This window comes from Nerophis lumbriciformis, linkage group LG35 (genome assembly GCF_033978685.3).
Source record: "Nerophis lumbriciformis linkage group LG35, RoL_Nlum_v2.1, whole genome shotgun sequence".
NCBI classification, from domain to species: Eukaryota; Metazoa; Chordata; class Actinopteri; order Syngnathiformes; family Syngnathidae; genus Nerophis; species Nerophis lumbriciformis.
This window is the reverse complement of record NC_084582.2, coordinates 25,492,760-25,511,851: the sequence shown is the minus strand read 5'-3', so window position 1 is coordinate 25,511,851 and position 19,092 is coordinate 25,492,760.

The following is a 19,092-nucleotide window of genomic DNA, read 5'->3' as shown; positions in this document are numbered from 1 at the left end:
AGATGAGTATAGAAAAATATTTTCAACGGCCGAAAAGGGCTGGACTTGGAGAGGAGGTAGGCCTACAGTTCGGACCACAGGTGCGACCTGTTCAGCAGCAGCAGCAGGAGGAGGAGGAGGAGGAGGAGGAGGTTGACTGACGGTGGCAGGACACCTCTGCCTCTGTTTCACTTCATGTTGCTGGTAAATAATATGGTTGTAGTAGTAGGCTAAAGTTAAATTATTTAGTATTCACTAATTAAAGGGGCAGAGCTTTAAGAGACATTTTAGCTTTTATATTTTATAAAATATATTTTTTGTAAGAACCACAATTAATAAATATATTTCAGTGAATCACTAATTGTTCAAATCTGTATATAAATATGTACATAAAATGTTGTAATTATATTCCAACTCCGCGTTCTTCTTGGTCATCGCCGCTGCCATAACCCCCCCCCCCCCCCCCCCGCCCGCCCGCCGACCACACCACCACAAATAGATGCCTGTCCTGTGGGAAACACTGGACCAACATTAAATACAAGTAGCGTAGTAGGCTTAAGTAGTCAATAAAAACAAGGTAGAGGTTTTATTTAACAGGTACATTTATTATTTTTGGCATTGTAACATTACACACAGTTTAAACATTAACAATGTGTTAAAATATAGGAAATTAAAACATTGTATTTTAAACAATCTAAGGCGTACCACTAGATGGAGCCTGCATACCACTAGTGGTACACCTAAAACAGTTTGAGAATCCCTACTCTAGCGTTTTTAGAAATTTGCTTCAAAAATGTTAAAGTGTCTCCAAGTTATAAACTGAACTCAGGGGCCGGTGTGGTGTCATTCCGGGGAATTATTTAGCACCCCGGGCCGCCAGTTAAGTACCTTGACCTACAGGCAGTCCTCTACAATTATGCCTGTTGTCCTTTGCCGAGTCTGCAACCGAACGTGACGTTGAAAATTATTAACGGTTGATTTAACGTGAATCAGGTAATAACGACAGAATTTGGTGGGCACCTATAAAAGTACCACATTTGGTACACATCCTGATGAAAGGAATAATAAGTTTAAACAACTAACGACGCCACTGCCATTAAGAAATATACCCACAATACCATCTACCACATATAACAACTGTTTGCGTTGGTGAGTGAGGTTTAACCAGCATGCTATCACACAGCCCCACTCGCTGCTTTCGTTACACACTCATAAGTTTGTTGTATTCTTTTGTTGCAACAGGTAAAATAAAAAAATAAAAATAAATAAACAACTTTTAAAAGTTCATAAGCTGTGTTATGTTTTGTGGCTCAAGACTATTTTTCTTTAGTGGAAAGAGGGTAACATGTCTCTTTTGATAATAAAGGTTACCGACCCCTTGTATTGGAACATTTATTTACTGTTGATATATTGTCTCAATAAGTCTGTGAAACCTTAGCTCGGCTGGTCTATGAAAAGCAGCTAAACTCATATTGTTTAAAGTTGGAATACATGTTTACCTGCTACTTATATTAGTGATGACTAATACTTTAGGATCTGATCCATGAGAGATGATTAATTAATGATGTTAAAAAACCCAAATTAATTCACACTCACATAATTGCTTAGGTTCAAAATAAACTATATTAGTTATCCAAACATCTGAGAAAAAATACCGATCGCATTTTAATTTTCTCATAAAAGTCATATTTTCTGACCTGTCAGTTATTTATGCCAGAAATTTCCCTCAGCCATTGGAGAACTGCTGCTAAATCTTTGAAAGCCAAATATATGACTAAAGCAGTACAGACAATAATCACTTGCAGGTCACGTTGCTTTACTTTGACCTTCACAGAACTCGTCAAGCTGTAATAGACTGTGAACTGTGACTGATGTTTCTGCTGCCTTTGTGTGATCATACAAATTAGGAATTGCTGCATAACCCCATGTGTTTAAACATGTGAAAACAGTAGTAAGTCATACGATTTTTGTTTTGCCACAGAGGGGAAACTGATGAATACATAAAACCCCATAAAAAAAACCTAAAAACAAAAACATATGACCTCACATTGGGGGAGCAGATTGACTATGATGCGAAAATTACCACAGAAAGCAACGTCAAAGAGTTTAGTTTTGATGACGACTTGACCTTCTTTTTAAGATTAATAATTTCTAATTTACCAGTGTCAGTATTTAATTATCTATATTCGTATCATGAAGATATTTTAACGTGCATTACACAAAAACTGAAAAAAAGTTTTAGAATACCAACTGCACCACTACCTTGACTTTCTGATTTTTGTTGGTTCTGTGACTATGTTTTTAACTTAAAATACTCCTAACTCAAATCATTGTTCGAATTAATTATAATTAAACTATTCTGTTGTGGGCCACCACAAACTCTACAATATGTAACATGCTTTTTAATAGCAACAGCAAAAACAAAGGGTACTCATGGTCCTTGGGGATGGCGTGGCGAAGTTGGGAGCGTGGCCATGCCAGCAATCTGAGGGTTACTGGTTCAATCCCCACCTTCTACCATCCTAGTCACGTCCGTTGTGTCCTTGAGCAAGACACTTCACCCTTGCTCCTGATGGACCTGGTTAGCGCCGTGCATGGCAGTTCCCGCCATCAGTGTGTGAATGGGTGAATGTGGAAATAGTGTCAAAGCGCTTTGAGTTCCTTAAAAAGGTATAAAAGAACTATACAAGTACAACCCATTTACCATTTGATGAATGAAAAATAAAAAGAACAAAGACAGCTGTTCCGCAGATACTAAAGCATATCATTTAATAAGAGAACAATAATGATAATATTGTATCAAATAGATATTATACTGTGCAGTGTACCTCTGCATTTGTTTGAATCCGTTTCATTGGGTCCGTTGAAAATCTAGTCATACTAAAACTCAAACAATTTTTCTTCATGTTCTCCCCATGACTGCATGGGTTTCCTCTGGATGCTTCGTCTTCTTCCCACTTCCAAAGACATGCGCCTGGGGATAGGTTGATTGGCAACACTAAAGTGTCCCAAGAGTGTGAATGTGAGTGAAAAAATCCCCTGAAGAGCAGGGAAACCTACGGAAAAAAAAAAAGGTGACCAGAAGAGGCATGTCATCTTACTTTCCTCCATATTTGATGGAAATCGTCATTAAATAAACTTGTCTATCAGATCCAAAACAACCAGAAGAAAGAGCAAACTATATATTATTTACAGTGGACAACAACATAAGAACATTTTTTGTTTTGACTCTTCTCTTTTCTGCTTTATCTCACATTTTCATCCTACTTACTCAATCCACTCCATCTCTGGGGTACCTGCTAAATTATCTGTAATATTTTCATTTGTGAGGGATAACATTTGAAAAGTTGAATCAATTGGAGGAACAGATGGACATAGATTTTGGGAAGATGTGAACAGTGATCTACATAACCCACATTGTTGTGGAGAAATGTTCTAATTTTAGTATCATTAAAGGGGAACTGCACTTTTTTGGGAATTTTGAATATCGTTTACAATCATTATGAGAGACAAGGAGACATACATTTTTTTTCTTCGCTTTCTAGAATATATGAATCGTCTCGTTCTTGGTGGCTAGCAATGCAGCTCATTGGAGCAATCAACTCTACCTCTAAATCACTTTGCATTGAAAAACCATCAACAATACTTAATTTACGTTCCGTAACCTGTATTATAACCTAACTGTAGAGTCATTGTTACTGTAAGAGCGAACACTGAGGAACTATTTTTCTAGTGTAGTAACACATTGGCGTGCTTCGGTATTAGCCGTAAAAACTAACTATGGCAAGAGATAAGCTAGCTTAAACATCAACACAAAACGCCTTTCAGTTTGCAATGCACAACACAATGCGATAAGACACCAAACTGTACTGACTAAAAAACATGAACAATCATATTACAGTATCTATAAAGTATTAGCCCACATTTCATGTTTTGTTTGTAGCCAGACAGCATATGTACTGTAGTTGTACTAACATGCATGACGTGCTGCGTGTATCATGATCAATATAAAGTGTGACTCACTCGATAGAGTTGTCTGTTTGGTCCAGCTGGCCGGGGACGTTTTGTCTGATTAATTATGGGTAAGCACTCTATTTATGGCAAAATAGCATGGCTTCAAGTTCCAGATTCCATTCACTTTCACTTCACTCTCTCGGCTTGCGTCTGCTTCAACGTCTCACTCTTCCTTCTAGAAGCGGTAGTTCATTCTCCATAAATTCAGATTAAAAAATATATGGTTGTGAATTCTCATTTGTCTAAAAATAGTCGTCTTCGTTATTTGTTACCAAGCCTGCCATGATTAGAACACACACAGGCGTTTTGTATCCTGAAGGGGTTGTTGCCAGAAGTCAGACGTGCGCTGCTATGGAAACAAAAATAAATGCGCCGAATATTATAATACGGAAAATATTGTACATATTACTTATTGTTATGAATGTGTCTGTTATATACAGACTTGCAGTGTGTATACAAAACGACAAAACATTGATGGAGAGTTAGAAGTTGTTTTGGTTGCCGTGGCTTGTACAGCCCTTTGAGACAATTGTGATTAAGGGCTATATAAGTAAACTTTGATTGATTGATTGATTGATTGATTGATTGGTTTACAGGGCTTTGAAGGCTACAACGGTGACTCCCATTAGCCACATCTTCCAAGTGTTTTTTTATCATCTTTAAAATTCCCTCTCCCCAAAAGAGACGTGTGTTCTTGTCTCTCATAATGATTGTTAACGAGAGGCAAAACAAAAAAATAAAAAAGTGCAGTTCCCCTTCAACAACACAATAATCAATTTCATATATCCAGTTTGAGTTTGTCACAACCATAGATGTTTCTTTGCCAGAACCTGTGCGGAAAATCCATAGTAGAACTACAACATTTAATAGCCTAATGCCTATCATACAATTAATTCCGATCAGGTTTGCTTTATTGGGTAATTTCCAGTATTCAAAGCTTGAGGTTTGCTGCATCTACAACAAAATGGACTTTTGTTGTAGATGCCCAGAATGATCCATCAGCTGTGTGTGGAACTGGATCAGTTTGCATGTCCTTTCCAAAAGTGCTAAAAAAAAATGCAAAATGGTGCTGATAAATCCCATTGCGTGTGCAAAATAATTGTATGTGCATCTGCTCCTCACAGTATTTTGGGCGTTTTGATTGCATTTTGCATATTAATGAAGACGGAGACGCAAAACGGATTGCACACCTTACTCTGCTCATTTTAAAAGGTACAATCCACTTTGCACACGTTTTGTAGATCATCTTTGCGTGTGCTATCAGGTTTGCACATGTTTTAATACACGCTAACCTTCAATAAATCAGGCCCTTAGGGTGTGAGAAGATCTCGCGAGATTAAAACGTGATGATATTTCTCGCTTAGAGAAAAGAACAAACACAGCGAGCCTCGCCGGGTACTTTTCTTTATTTGCGATTCACAGCAAACACAGCCGAAATACAGCCGAATCAATAATATGCTTGACAGACACAATATCGGAGATGCAGAAGACCCCGCAAAGCTCCTAAAAAAAGACATTTATAGCTATTAAGTGTCACTTTTAAAATACTTTAAAGTGCATCTGCATTGTTTTGTGACCCAGCCAAATCAAAACATGTTTCCTTGTCCGGTCATATAATTTGTCATAGTATTTTTCATGAAAGAAGGGGCACTGTCAGGTATTCTAGGTTCCCAAGAACACCTGCCAATCAGCAGCCTTTAAAATTCTACAAAATCTACCACTCTACATGACGCTGCTATTTAAAATGAATGTAACAGTCGCGTCTATATTTAGTGAACCTAATGTGCATCTTCTTGTCAAGTGAAATGAGTGTATGGTGTGACTATTATACATACCGTATTTTTTGGACTATAAGTCGCAGTTTTTTTCATAGTTTGGCCAGGCTCCAGTGCGATTTATATATGTTTTTTTCCTTCTTTATTATGCATTTTCGGCAGGTGCGACTTATACTCCGGTGCGACTTATACTCCGAAAAATACGGTACACATGCATACCTTTGTCATGCTATATCAGTTAAATCCCAGGAAACATCGCCTTCTTATGACACAACACACTCAATTTATTTATTTGTTCTGGCGGGGGTGCACGCCGCCCCTTCATCAATGCTGCCTTGTGTGCTCGTACATAATGCATATGCAAAAAGCGTTATAGCCTCCAGCCTCACGCTCAATCAAATTTGTCCCTGCATTGCACTCTTACATCCTTACACCTCTTGTTAACATCAACAGAGATGTTGACTAAAATCATAATCTAATTCAAAAATAATCTTCTTGTTTTTTCTCATCATGCTTGCAGCGCCCTGGGCAATTGCCCATGCGGCCCATATCTAAATCCGCCACTGCTTTGAAACTCATTCTTAAATGTGTTGCGCATATTTGATTCCAACATGTAAATGATGTAAAGCATGAATTTGTCACTTAACAAGTCAGAAGTTACGTACAAATATATATTTAAAAGAAGCGGTTGAGAATGAGAATCTGAATGTGGTAAGGAAGTAAAGCTAGCAAGCCAATGGCATTGTCACGTAATGAACAGAAACGTTGTACTAGTGACGTGCAGTCAGGGGAGGCAGGTGAGGCGGGGCCTCACGTGCCATCATGGAAAGAAAAAAAATGTAAAAAGAAAAAAAAATTATTAAATTGTTATATGTATCCAGTGATTATACTATAAAGTTATTTCCCATTTAACTTCACCAGTTTTAGATTATTTTTATTCAAAATCGCTGAATTTTCACATTTGCCGTTCAAATACTGAGAAGAGACTTGTGGTGAGTCACCAGCCAGTTGAACCTCGCCATGGATTGCGCAATGACTCGGCTAACTGCTAGCCTGCTGTGCAGTGAGACCGTATTGCTATATGAATTATATTATACATTTCCATAGTTTAGTTAGCTGAGGTATATAATGTACAGTGTATTTTGTCAACAATTGTATGTGTGTAACGTATTTCTTGTGCTGAGCAATCATAAAACGGCTCGGGAGACGCACTGGGTGAGGCTTGCAGTAATCCCGCCTCCTGGTGGTAGAGGGCGCTAGTGATCCCAGAGATCATTTCTGCGACTACTCGGCTGCAGAATAAGTGACAACAAGCAGCAACAGTTAGCAGCGATCGTTTATTTTTTCCTCTTGCCTGGACTTTTAACATGGAGGATTACATATCTAAAATAAAACAGTTTTCTAAACTGCACTTTCAATCAAAGCAGGAGGTAATAATTAAAGGAAGATGTCCATCGAGACAGAGAGACTTTTAAAACTGAAGAAAGTTAAGGAAGACTTCTATAAACAAGTTATTGATGCTTTTGTTCAAAAGGAGCGGCGCATGGACTTCATTTATAAGTAAAGATAAGACCATAGTAACGTTTTGTTTATTAAATGTGCTTTTTTGTGTGCTACAGTTTGTATGTGTAAAGTTAAAGTTAAGTTAAAGTACCACACACACTAGGTGTGGTGAAATATGTCCTCTGCATTTGACCCATCCCCTTGCTCACCCCCTGGGAGGTGAGGGGAGCAGCAACTAATTAATGGTGAATATGTTCCCCATACTAAAGTGTTACATAGATTTGTTTGCCATTTAGGGCTGCTGAGCACATCGTTTGGGTTTTTGTACAGGTTTTTATAGTTTAAAAATTAATTTATTATGGTGTTGAGATAAAGATTACAAAAAAATAAGTTTTACATGTCTGTTTTTTTGTGTGCCATTTACTGGCAATGTTGCTCCCCTGTTTTATTTTCAGTTACCATGGCTCCATGGTGAAGGCGAAAGCAACCGAGCACAGCTCACTGAAATCAACACACCCTATCTAGTTTGAACACTCACGCCTTTTGGCGAGGCATAGTTCCAAAGTACTCCACCACATTGTGTCTTTGCTAGTGCATCGCCTCCTCCAAACTCCCGTTTGAGTCATCCCACTAACTTTTCTCCACTTTAGCCTTGTTGTGAGTTTTAGTTTGTACTTTGTGCTCAGTCCCCCTGTCTTCCCTTAAAGACCACCTTATGTTATTTTCTCTTAGTTTGATAACCTTTTTTATGTCACTGCCCCCCCGCCCCCCCGCTAGTGACATTGTTTGTTGTTTTCCCCATTTTTTGTACTGGTTCTCGTTTCGCTAGTTTAATATCCTGTTTTTTATTTGCTTATCGCTAGGATATTCTCTTTTTGTTTACATCACAAGATTTCAGGATTAAAAAATACTTTGTTGCTCTCTACCTTTCTGGTGTTTTTTGGGATATCCGGGAGTAAATTGTTACAAAAACCATGCACAAACATATTTACCATAATACATGCGTGGGTCGATCAGGTCTTCCAGTACCGATCGGGTAGTGACACTCAGGCCCTGTCTACATTAAGCCAGATAACTCCTTAAACAAATAATTATTTAGTCTATGCCCGTGTTTCTCCTTCTTCTACATGTACAGACGCTTGTGGAAATCACACATGAATACCTTAAGAGAAGGAAACGCGCAATTGCAGCTATTTCGGATACAACACATCTCAGACGGCAACATAATTAAACAATGGATGTCCGCTAACTTCTTGCAACTCAACGCCAAGAAAACGGAAATGCTGATTATCGGTCCTGCTAAACACCGACATTTATTTAATAATACCACCTTAACATTTGACAACCAAACAATTACACAAGGCGAATCAGTAAAGAATCTGGGTATTATCTTCGACCCAACTCTCTCGTTTGAATCACACATTAAGAGTGTTACTAAAACGGCCTTCTTTCATCTTTGTAATATCGCTAAAATTCGTTCTATTTTATCCACTAGCGACGCTGAGATCATTATTCATGCGTTCGTTACGTCTCGTCTCGACTACTGTAACGTATTATTTTCGGGTCTCCCTATGTCTAGCATTAAAAAATTACAGTTGGTACAAAATGCGGCTGCTAGACTTTTGACAAGAACAAGAAAGTTTGATCATATTACGCCTATACTGGCTCACCTGCACTGGCTTCCTGTGCACTTAAGATGTGACTTTAAGGTTTTACTACTTACGTATAAAATACTACACGGTCTAGCTCCGTCCTATCTTGTCGATTGCATTGTACCATATGTCCCGGCAAGAAATCTGCGTTCAAAGAACTCCGGCTTATTAGTGATTCCCAGAGCCCAAAAAAAGTCTGCGGGCTATAGAGCGTTTTCTATTCGGGCTCCAGTACTATGGAATGCCCTCCCGGTAACAATTAGAGATGCTACCTCAGTAGAAGCATTTAAGTCCCATCTTAAAACTCATTTGTATACTCTAGCCTTTAAATAGCCCCCCTGTTAGACCAGTTGATCTGCCGTTTCTTTTCTTTTCTCCTTTGCTCCCCTTTTCCTTGAGGGGGGGGGGGGGGGGGGGGGGCACAGGTCCGGTGGCCATGGATGAAGTGCTGGCTGTCCAGAGTCGGGACCCGGGGTGGACCGCTCGCCTGTGCATCGGCTGGGAACATCTCTGCGCTGCTGACCCGTCTCCGCTCGGGATGGTGTCCTGCTGGCCCCACTATGGACTGGACTCTTACTATTATGTTGGATCCACTATGGACTGGACTCTCACAATATTATGTCAGACCCACTCGACATCCATTGCTTTCGGTCTCCCCTAGAGGGGGGGGGTTACCCACATATGCGGTCCTCTCCAAGGTTTCTCATAGTCATTCACATCGACGTCCCACTGGGGTGAGTTTTTCCTTGCCCGTATGTGGGCTTTGTACCGAGGATGTCGTTGTGGCTTGTGCAGCCCTTTGAGACACTTGTGATTTAGGGCTATATAAATAAAGATTGATTGATTGATTGATAGCAATGTTGAGCGACGGTTTTGGATAAGGCCTGGAAGAATGGCAAACTGGCGGGATATGTTTGTCAATGAGTGTGTTGTGCCAGAGGAATGGCAAGAGAACTTTCAAATGTCCAGGTCAGCTGTGATTCTACTTACCGATAAACTTTGTCCATTTGTCGAAGGAGAGACAACGAGAATGTGGGCTCCCGTGGATGTGATAAACACGGTAGCATGTGCTTTGTTTTACCTTGCCGACAAGGGAAGACTACGGAAAACAGCGAATGCATTTGGACTGGCAATTCAGACTGTATCAGTTATTGTCCGCCATGTATGTCAAGCGATTACTCAACGTCTAGGTTCAGAGTATATAAAGTCACCAAAAATGAATGGACAATGAAGGTGAAGGCAAAAGAATGAGAAATGTCCTGACCAGATAACTAAATTCCTAGATTGATTGTTGTAAAATGTTCTTCATCACATTGTTTACTTTCACATGTCCATTAAATATCTTATTAATTTATGATGGCTCAGGTGTGATTCACTACCATAGGGCCCCACAGCACACTGGATTCCAGTTAATTGAAATACCACAACACTGCATATTGTTCAGATAAGTTAAATTATTATAATAATAATTGTCCGCGCATGCGTACTAGGTCTCGTTGCGCCGGCGGACGGAGGCGGGAGGAGGTCTTGAACGATGGCATTGTGTGTATGTGGACAGGGGTACGTTTAAGTGGGATATACCCTGTATAACCTTAGTTGGCATAGTGTAGAACATACTTGCCAACCCTCCCGGATTTTCCGGGAGACTCCCGAAATTCAGCGCCTCTCCCGAAAACCTCCCGGGACAAATTTTCTCCCGAAAATCTCCCGAAATTCAGGCGGAGCTGGAGGCCACGCCCCCTCCAGCTCCATGCGGACCTGAGTGACGTGTTGACAGCCTGTTCACACGTCCGCTTTCCCACAATATAAACAGCTAATGATCGAGGGCGAGTTCTTGGTTTCTTATGTGGGTTTATTGTTAGGCAGTTTCATTAACGTCCTCCCAGCGCGGTAACAACACACAACAACAGCAGTCAAGTTTTCGTCTGCCGTAAACAGCAATGTTGTGACACTTTTAAACAAGACAATACTGCCATCTACTGTACATGCATTTGTGACCCACCCATAATGTGTCACATTTTTGTGTTGATTTATTTATTTTATTTTGTGGTTTGAATTCGTTTTTGGAGCTGTCATTACACATTTGTCAGTATTCACATTGGTCAGTAGGGGGCAGTAGGGCGTTTCTTCCTAATTGAATGCTATCACCTGCAGACCGGAAGTGTCTTGTCATGCTGATGAGAGCGACCAGTCTGTGAACAATTGAAACGTCCTGTGGGCTTTTTCCTCCTATATAACAGGTTAGTTTTGGTGAATCAACTCACTGAATAATATCCATGTGATCTTTATAAGTTTAAGTACACATTCTGATAGTGGAGCCTAACTCTAAAGTGTTTGTGAGTTGTAGTTTGTATTTGTGAATGAATCCAGTGCACAGCTGCAGTAATTAATACAAAAAGGCGACGTGAGTGCGCAATGTTTATATAGGAACTTCTGATCCTAATTCAGACTCCCAAATTAGAGCTCCCGTTTTCTTATTGATTTTATAATGTATATATTTGTATAATGTGTGTGTTCTGAAATAGTGACATAGAATAGAACAAGGATGAACAATTCAACCCTTAACTCAACAATGAGTAGATGAGTGTTATATGTGTGTGTATATGTGTAAATAAATGAACACTGAAATTCAAGTATTTCTTTTATTTATTTATATACTGTATATATATATATATATATATATATATATATATATATATATATATGTAATAAAATATATATATATATAGCTAGAATTCACTGAAAGTCAAGTATTTCTTATATATATATATATCTTAACCACGCCCCCAACCACACCCCCACCCCACCCCCGACCACGCCTCCCACCCCCCACCCCCCACCTCCCGAAATCGGAGGTCTCAAGGTTGGCAAGTATGGTGTAGAAGCAGCCTCAGTCTTGAAAGAAATATTTTGTTAAGGTTTATTTCCGGCAGTTGCAGGGTTGGAGATTCATATAAGCAGCTTCAAACAAAACACAGCTTGAACGAGGGTTTGGCCAAGAGCCAAGTCACTCACAGTAAGTAATCAGCAGCATCCTGTCTCTCTCTCACCATGGTTATCACTTTTTAATTGACTCATTAAATACTGAAGTGACAACTAACATCTTCCCGCGTGGATCAGTAAGAGAGTCTGCACATGCAGGTACTGGAGCTAAATGCAGATAACTCTTTGGCAGAGAAGAAACAAGATACTATAGCGGTTTTAGGAATAAAAAGCAGGTTGAATATCAATGCTCCAAGCAAAAAATGCTACAGACTGGTTACACAAGAGCACTGTTGATAAGTTGTTTTGTAAGAAAAAAAAAAACCGTTGGATCAAAAGACAAAATTTAATTTTCTTCTGTCTCAGATCAGTGGTTGTGTGTGGGGTTTATCCACACACAGGAAACCAGTGTGGGCTTTAAACACTCTGGGCTATTCCGGCTTTCCTCTTGTGTGTACGCGTGTGTGTGTGAGTGTGTGGGTGTGTGCAGTGCTTTGTAAGAGAGAGTGTTCGTTGTGGTGTGGGTGTGTGTCAGAGAGAGGAGATGTGAACAGGTCTTTTCGAAATGAGAAGAATACAAGCTCAGAAAAGGGCTTGTCAGAGAAAAAGATGCCCTCTGTTTCACTTTCCACTATTTTGACCTTCTCTAGTCCTGTGTGAACGTTATCCCCTCATTGTTACGACCCCTCGTCCTTGCATGACGAGCATACATTCCCTAGTTGGACTGATGTACATGTTTATGTTTACTGTGTAATAAATATCGATCCACACCCACAACTTAAGAAATTGGGCAAGCTGTCGGTGTAGTGCAGCTCTTTGCAACTAAAGATTTTAAATTGTTCACATTAAACCTACAAGCTGTGCTCTCTGACTGCTTTCTGCTTATTTACGCAGCGTGTTAGAATAATTGTTTCTAAATTATCACAAAAAACTTTGTGTTACATTGAGTTCTGTCAAGTAAGAAGACAAAAGGCTGTCTTTGAGGCCTACCAAGAGTAAGACTCGTAAAACTCCACTCTGTAGAGGGGGGGAGCAAGATGGTGTTCCTGTGTTCTCTCATGTATGGTAATCAACAGAAGGATGTTGTTCTGGCCTAAGGACTTCAAAGCGGAGAGAACCAAGGATCTGCCAAATTTCCAGACAAACCATTCTTGAAGTACGAACTCTCTTTGAACTATTTTATGGAACTCTTTTTGAACTATTTTACGACCTCTTCTTTTGAACTGTTCGGAAACCAAAGGCAACGCTGTTTACCACCCACTTCCCTCTGGGAGCAGCTGTGGTCAGGTGGGGAGAGAAAGTCAAATAAAGAAGGAGTGCAATCTTTTTGCAGAGTGTCGTGCAAGACTGTACAGAGAGTACATTGGCCGCGTCTCTCCTCAAAATTGAGTCCAAATGTTATTCTGTCTCTGTTTGATTCTTTGCCTCTTGTCTTGTTTAATAGATGTCATCAGTGTTTGAACCTGACACAGAGGAACAGAGACAGGTGTTTTTTACGGTGTGCTCAAGGACCGCTGAACAGAGTAGGACACAACAAATGCCAGAAATCATGGACTTTATTCGTCACAAACTTTCCCTTTAAATAAATCTTAAAGTGCTACAATACAAACCCATATTTAAAACAATAAAGCCTTAGCCATTAAAACAGATACAATACCAAGACTAAAACATTATCAGTAAAGCATTAGAAACACAAAACATGCAAAAAGTTTTTTTTCAAACAATTTCAATGTGTTTAAGTACTTTTTGGGCACATTCCACAATATCGCGATAATAATGATAACCGTGATATGAAATTTCAATATTGTTACAGAGTACCTAATGTATAGTTACAGAGCTGCCAACTTTTGGTGTTTGCAATCCAGTAGATTTCCTTCCATGCACTTTTGTTTAAGATCAATTACTTTATTATAGTTATTCTTATGTTCAGTGGTGTTGAGATTCTCAGGATGGATTGCAGATGTTCATCTGTGAGACGACTGCTCTGCGCTGATTTTAATGATAGCATACACATGATTGCACATTTCATTATAGCGTGCATCTGAGATAGGCTCCAGCGGTATTAAATGGATGGATGGATGATTAACAGAGGTGTTACGTGCCAGTCATCAGTGGTTGTTTTTTCTGGCTGGAACAAAATGTGCATTAGAGCTGGAGATATGTGTTTTTATGTGAAAAAAAGCATATTTTCCAATACTCCACTTGGGTAGATGGAACATTTTTAACACTGGTTTGGGGGAGAAATGTGAAAATTGTTCATCCGTGCTTTTCCGACAGTTTGAGAGTCATTGAATGTGTCTGACTGGTGATTGGATGAGCGTAGGGAAGATGAGGGGCAGACTTGGATTCACTGTTGTTCACAGGTGTAGATGTTCTTATGGCGTGGTTGTTTGATCTATCAGTGTTACTAACTCCTCAATTAGAAAAGTTATCTATCAGCCACTGGATGTGATAATAGTGTCACGCTTAGTGATACTCTAAGAGGCTAGTGGATCCCAAAGATGCAAAATTCAGGCAGGAGTAGAACAAAAAGTTACTTTTTGCTCACGACAGGGGTAAAGACCTACACCAAAATAGATAACAAAAAACTATGGTGCATAAGAAGAACAAAAGATAGCACTGCGAAAAATACAGCAACCAGTAAAAATCTAATAAACGAGAACAGCGTAGCTACCTAAGCCAGAATGATGACTACACAGGGCAGGAAGGCAGAAGGTCTTACTGAAAAAACAGGAATCGGAGAGAAGAATCCTGAGCACGAACTCGAAGTACTGTGTCCATGGGGAGTAATCAGCCAATGCCTTCCTGCCCACACATGTGTGTGGCTGATTGGCACCGGGCCACACCTGGTGTCAATCAGACAGCTGCTATTTAGATCTGCTTTGTCCTCCAGTCAGGGCTGGATTATTGTTGCTGTCATTGTGATTTTCAATGTCATTAATACTTATCGTTGTAGCTGTGTCTACTTCTGTTCACTCTGCTCATGTCATAGTTCCTTCTTGTCACAGTATGTGTTTTTGTTTCTTGTCCACAGTTAGCCTTTGTGCTAGTTTTTGTTCATAGCCAAGTTTGTTCTCCGCCTTGTGCGCGCCTTTTGTTTGTACCCTTTTGTTTTTTCTTGTTTTAGTTATAAATTAAATCATGTTTTCTGGCACCAAGCCTGCTGTCTCTGCATCTTGGGGTTCGTCACCAACACCCTGTGACACTTTTGGGACTGTCTAATAAGGGATGGCGTTTTTGTGACTTTTGCTGGGGGATTTTTTAGTGAGCATTTGACTCTGTCTTGGGGGAGCCATGTTTGCCCAGGAGACCAGCTGCTGACTCTCTGCCACACCAGAGGCTGTATGGAGGGACCGGAGGAAGAGGCAGGACAGAGGAGCTGGCGTTGAGCGATTGACAAGCTTCCCAGAGCTCCGGCTGGAAGAGCATGTATCAGACACTTTGGTCTTCCTGGATGGATTCTCACTCATCCATACGGACTGACATTGGCATTGGCCGAGAGCTAGTGGGCAGTGTAGATCGGAGTGGGCTCTCTTGGTTGCTTTTTTGGGTGACTGTTCCTGTTTTTTATCCGTGCTGCCCCCTCCCTCCCCATTCGACAATGTCGTTGTGCACCGCAGAGGCTACCGTGGTGTATGTAGGTGTTTGTTTTATTTTGTTGTTTTTCTATGAATTGTGCTCAACGTATTTATTGCAATTTTTTGTTGTTGTTGTTGTATTTTACTTTTGTAGATGTATATAGGATTGGCAACACAAAATTGGCCATATGGTGTGACTGCTTGTCTATTCCTGCGATCAGGTGACGACTTGTCCAGGATTTACCCTGCCTTCCGCCCGAAAGCAGCTGTGATAGGCTCCAGCCTTGTCACGACCCCGATAGGAACAAATGGTAGAACATTGATGGCGAGATTTAGAAACGGCGCCGCAGAAGTCGCAGATGGTTGCATCAGTTTTGAGAGTTTTAAATATTGTTTTAATTCATTTGGTTCCCTCTCCTTTTCACCTTACATTTTGTGGACTTGAATCTGCACTGCAACATGTTTCCATTGTGGGATGAATAAGGTATATCCTACCCTAAGTTGGCAATACTGGTTTTAATAAAGTGGTGATTGTTGAAAGACCACCTCATCATCCGTTGAACATCCTAGGAAAGGTTACAATATCAACACAAAAATATTACAATTTTGTTGTTTCGACTGAAGATTCATTATTTCAGTCGGGATGTCGATAAACAAGGGCAAAATATGAGCGTCTTATGGAGAATCTGTACGAGTTGACAGGTCTGCCAAAGTTCTCTCATTCAGCAGACCACAATACCACATGCACATTTATGAGACCAATTCTGAGCCTGATTCCAATTTAATATTTTAAGAAAGGTAAGAAAAATCACAGGAAACCGTCCAGCCTCTGTGAGCTACCTCTGTTACTCCTGAATCTTACATTTTTTGTACAATTTAAAAGGTAACCAACACGATAAGTAAGGGGAAATTACAGAGGTTTGCATGTTAAGATGCAAAATCATGTTACATTAGGCAGACAAGCACCGGGAGATTGCAATGAAATTGCAGGGGGAATGGAGGTGTTGAGAAGAGCAAAAGCTTTTAGAAGAGGCTTCAGTGACGCTCCAGATAGATCCCTGCTTAACAAAGCGGGATGCACAAGTGGGAGAAGAATTGCACTTCAAAGTACTAACTCATCGGAGAGCTATGTGTGCGTGAAAACGTACAGCAGACTTGCAACCCGCTTTGTTGTTAGGTACTATAACTCTATGATGTAATCATATTCAACTCTGTTAACTTTCCTTTTAGTATGCTTATGATAGACCTATCCATGTTCTATACTGCTTGTCCTCACTGGAATCAGTTGAGCTGGAGCCTATCCCAGTTGAATACTAGTGACATGGGTAGATGGGTTTACCGTGCTGCCCCTATGGTATATTATTTTTATGACTTCCATACTGGTATTTACCATATAAAAAAACATTTATTTATCAATCTATTGTATTGTACAGCTTATCCTATCCAAGGTTACGGGGACATGGGGCTTATTTTAACTAATTGGCCACCAGTCCATCACAGGGCACATAGAAACAAAAAAACCTTTCATACGGTCACTGTGTAGAAATTTAACCAATGCTGCCTTCAAAGAACACAAGTGAATGAACCAAATCATACAATTCAAAACCAGCGATTTTGCTACAATTTTTTGACAAGACTGCCCAGTGATGTGGGACTTGAGGGACTAAACTTAGATACCCAATAACAATACTCCAAGTGCAAAACAAAAATACGGACCAACTCTTCCTCCCAAACACACCCAAGGAAAGCTAAATCTAAAGATCAAAGACCCAGGGACCGCAATACATTACTGTTGTAGCACTGGAATAGGGTCTCTAAAAGCTATAAAGAAAAATATTACAAAATAAACTCCACTTTAAACAAAATTAAATTTAAAAACAAATCCCAAACACAACAAGATCAGGCTAAAATATTCAATTAAAAAGGAACCAGAAATTAAAACGTATAAACAAAATATTAAAATGCCTGTCCCACCCAACAGCAGGGAGAAAATAGATGCCACCGTAGTCCTGAGAAAGTTTTGAAATAAAAAATATATGTTAAACAGATTGACATGCTAAAATCAAGGGATAGGTTAAAACAGACCTGTCATGAGCTGACAGCAGTCCAGACTGATCGCCAGACTCAGGGGATATTGAAATTGGCCACTCCCGCCACAAGGCAGGAAGCAAATTACACAATTATTTAGGAATGGAACCCTCTACTGTCTGCTACATATTCATAAACTGTGATTTGAAAGCTGGCTAATTACAGTCAGAGACTTTGCAGAGGTGAGCCTTGAACAGAAACACAATTTGTGTTTGAGTGGATAATAGATACAGACTTAAAGGGAACAATTTTGGAAAACTGACTTTTAATTGCTTATGAACACATTTTGATTCCTGGAGGACCTGCCCAAGCATCAAGTGTGAAATTACACAACCAAGTAATTTTCATTTTTATTTGAGTGAGCCATTTAATTGTGTGCCAAAGTGGATTTATTTCGTTAACAATTGTTTGCCGTTCCTGTTGGGGCTCCTGATCCTGTGGGAGCTTTGGTTGCATCTTTAAGGCTGATGTCTGTAATGTCTGACTGAGTTTAGGGTTAGTCCCATTCTTTTTCTTTGGAATTGTATGAAAACTTGATTATGTTGGTGCATCATTTAGGTTATCCACATTTGTATTCGTCTGTCACTCAAGTATCCCACAGAACCTGACAAGGTAAGTACAATTAAATATTCTTCTATTTATGGTCCATCCTACTGAACACTGTAGGTCCCATTTGTATCTTCAGGAAATATATTGTATACATGTCAATAAACAATGCAATTTATTGCAAAATATATATTTTTTTAATACAAAATGTCCTGCACATTGATTTTAATGGTAATGTAATAAATACAATTAAAAAAGTGCACTCAAATTACCCTGAACATTGGAAAAATAGTGTCTGTTGTCTGAGCAGCCCATCTTCCTAAAATTTGAATTTACCATTAAATATAATTGTTACTTCTTATCTAAATTATACTTAGAGTTTATTTTCTTTAAAGTTAAAGTTCACACTTAAGTCGTGTCCCTGGGTTTTCATTCAAACCTGTTATCCAACACATTACCCCCTCTGAACCCCTCCGAAGAACACTCTACAAGTCACATAGGTTCCGAATGATGCAGGTTCCTGTGGACTATCAGGCCATGGGGGGAAAAAACAAACAAAAGCAAGTACATATATATTTCAACTATGCCTGGGGTTGTGTGTGTTTCAACAGTGTACCTAAATTATTTTGTTGAAATATTGTTTCGTTGAGTCACTGCAATGTGTCAACATATTATATTTGTTATTTAAGATCAAAGTCATGCGGCTAAATTTCATGTATTTGCTCATTCTATGCATATAAACACACTCCTCGAACTGTCAGTCATGTTACTCAAATGAATCATCTTCGCCTTGGAATTTTCCATTAATCCATTTTTTACCGCTTGTCTCTATCAGGGTCGTGGGGGGAGGGAGTCTATCCCAACTGGCAGAAGGCAGGGGGCATGCTGGACAAGTTGCCACATCATTGCAGGGCCAACCTAGATATACAAACAGCCTCACTTTCACACACTAAGGGCAAATCAGTATTGCCAATC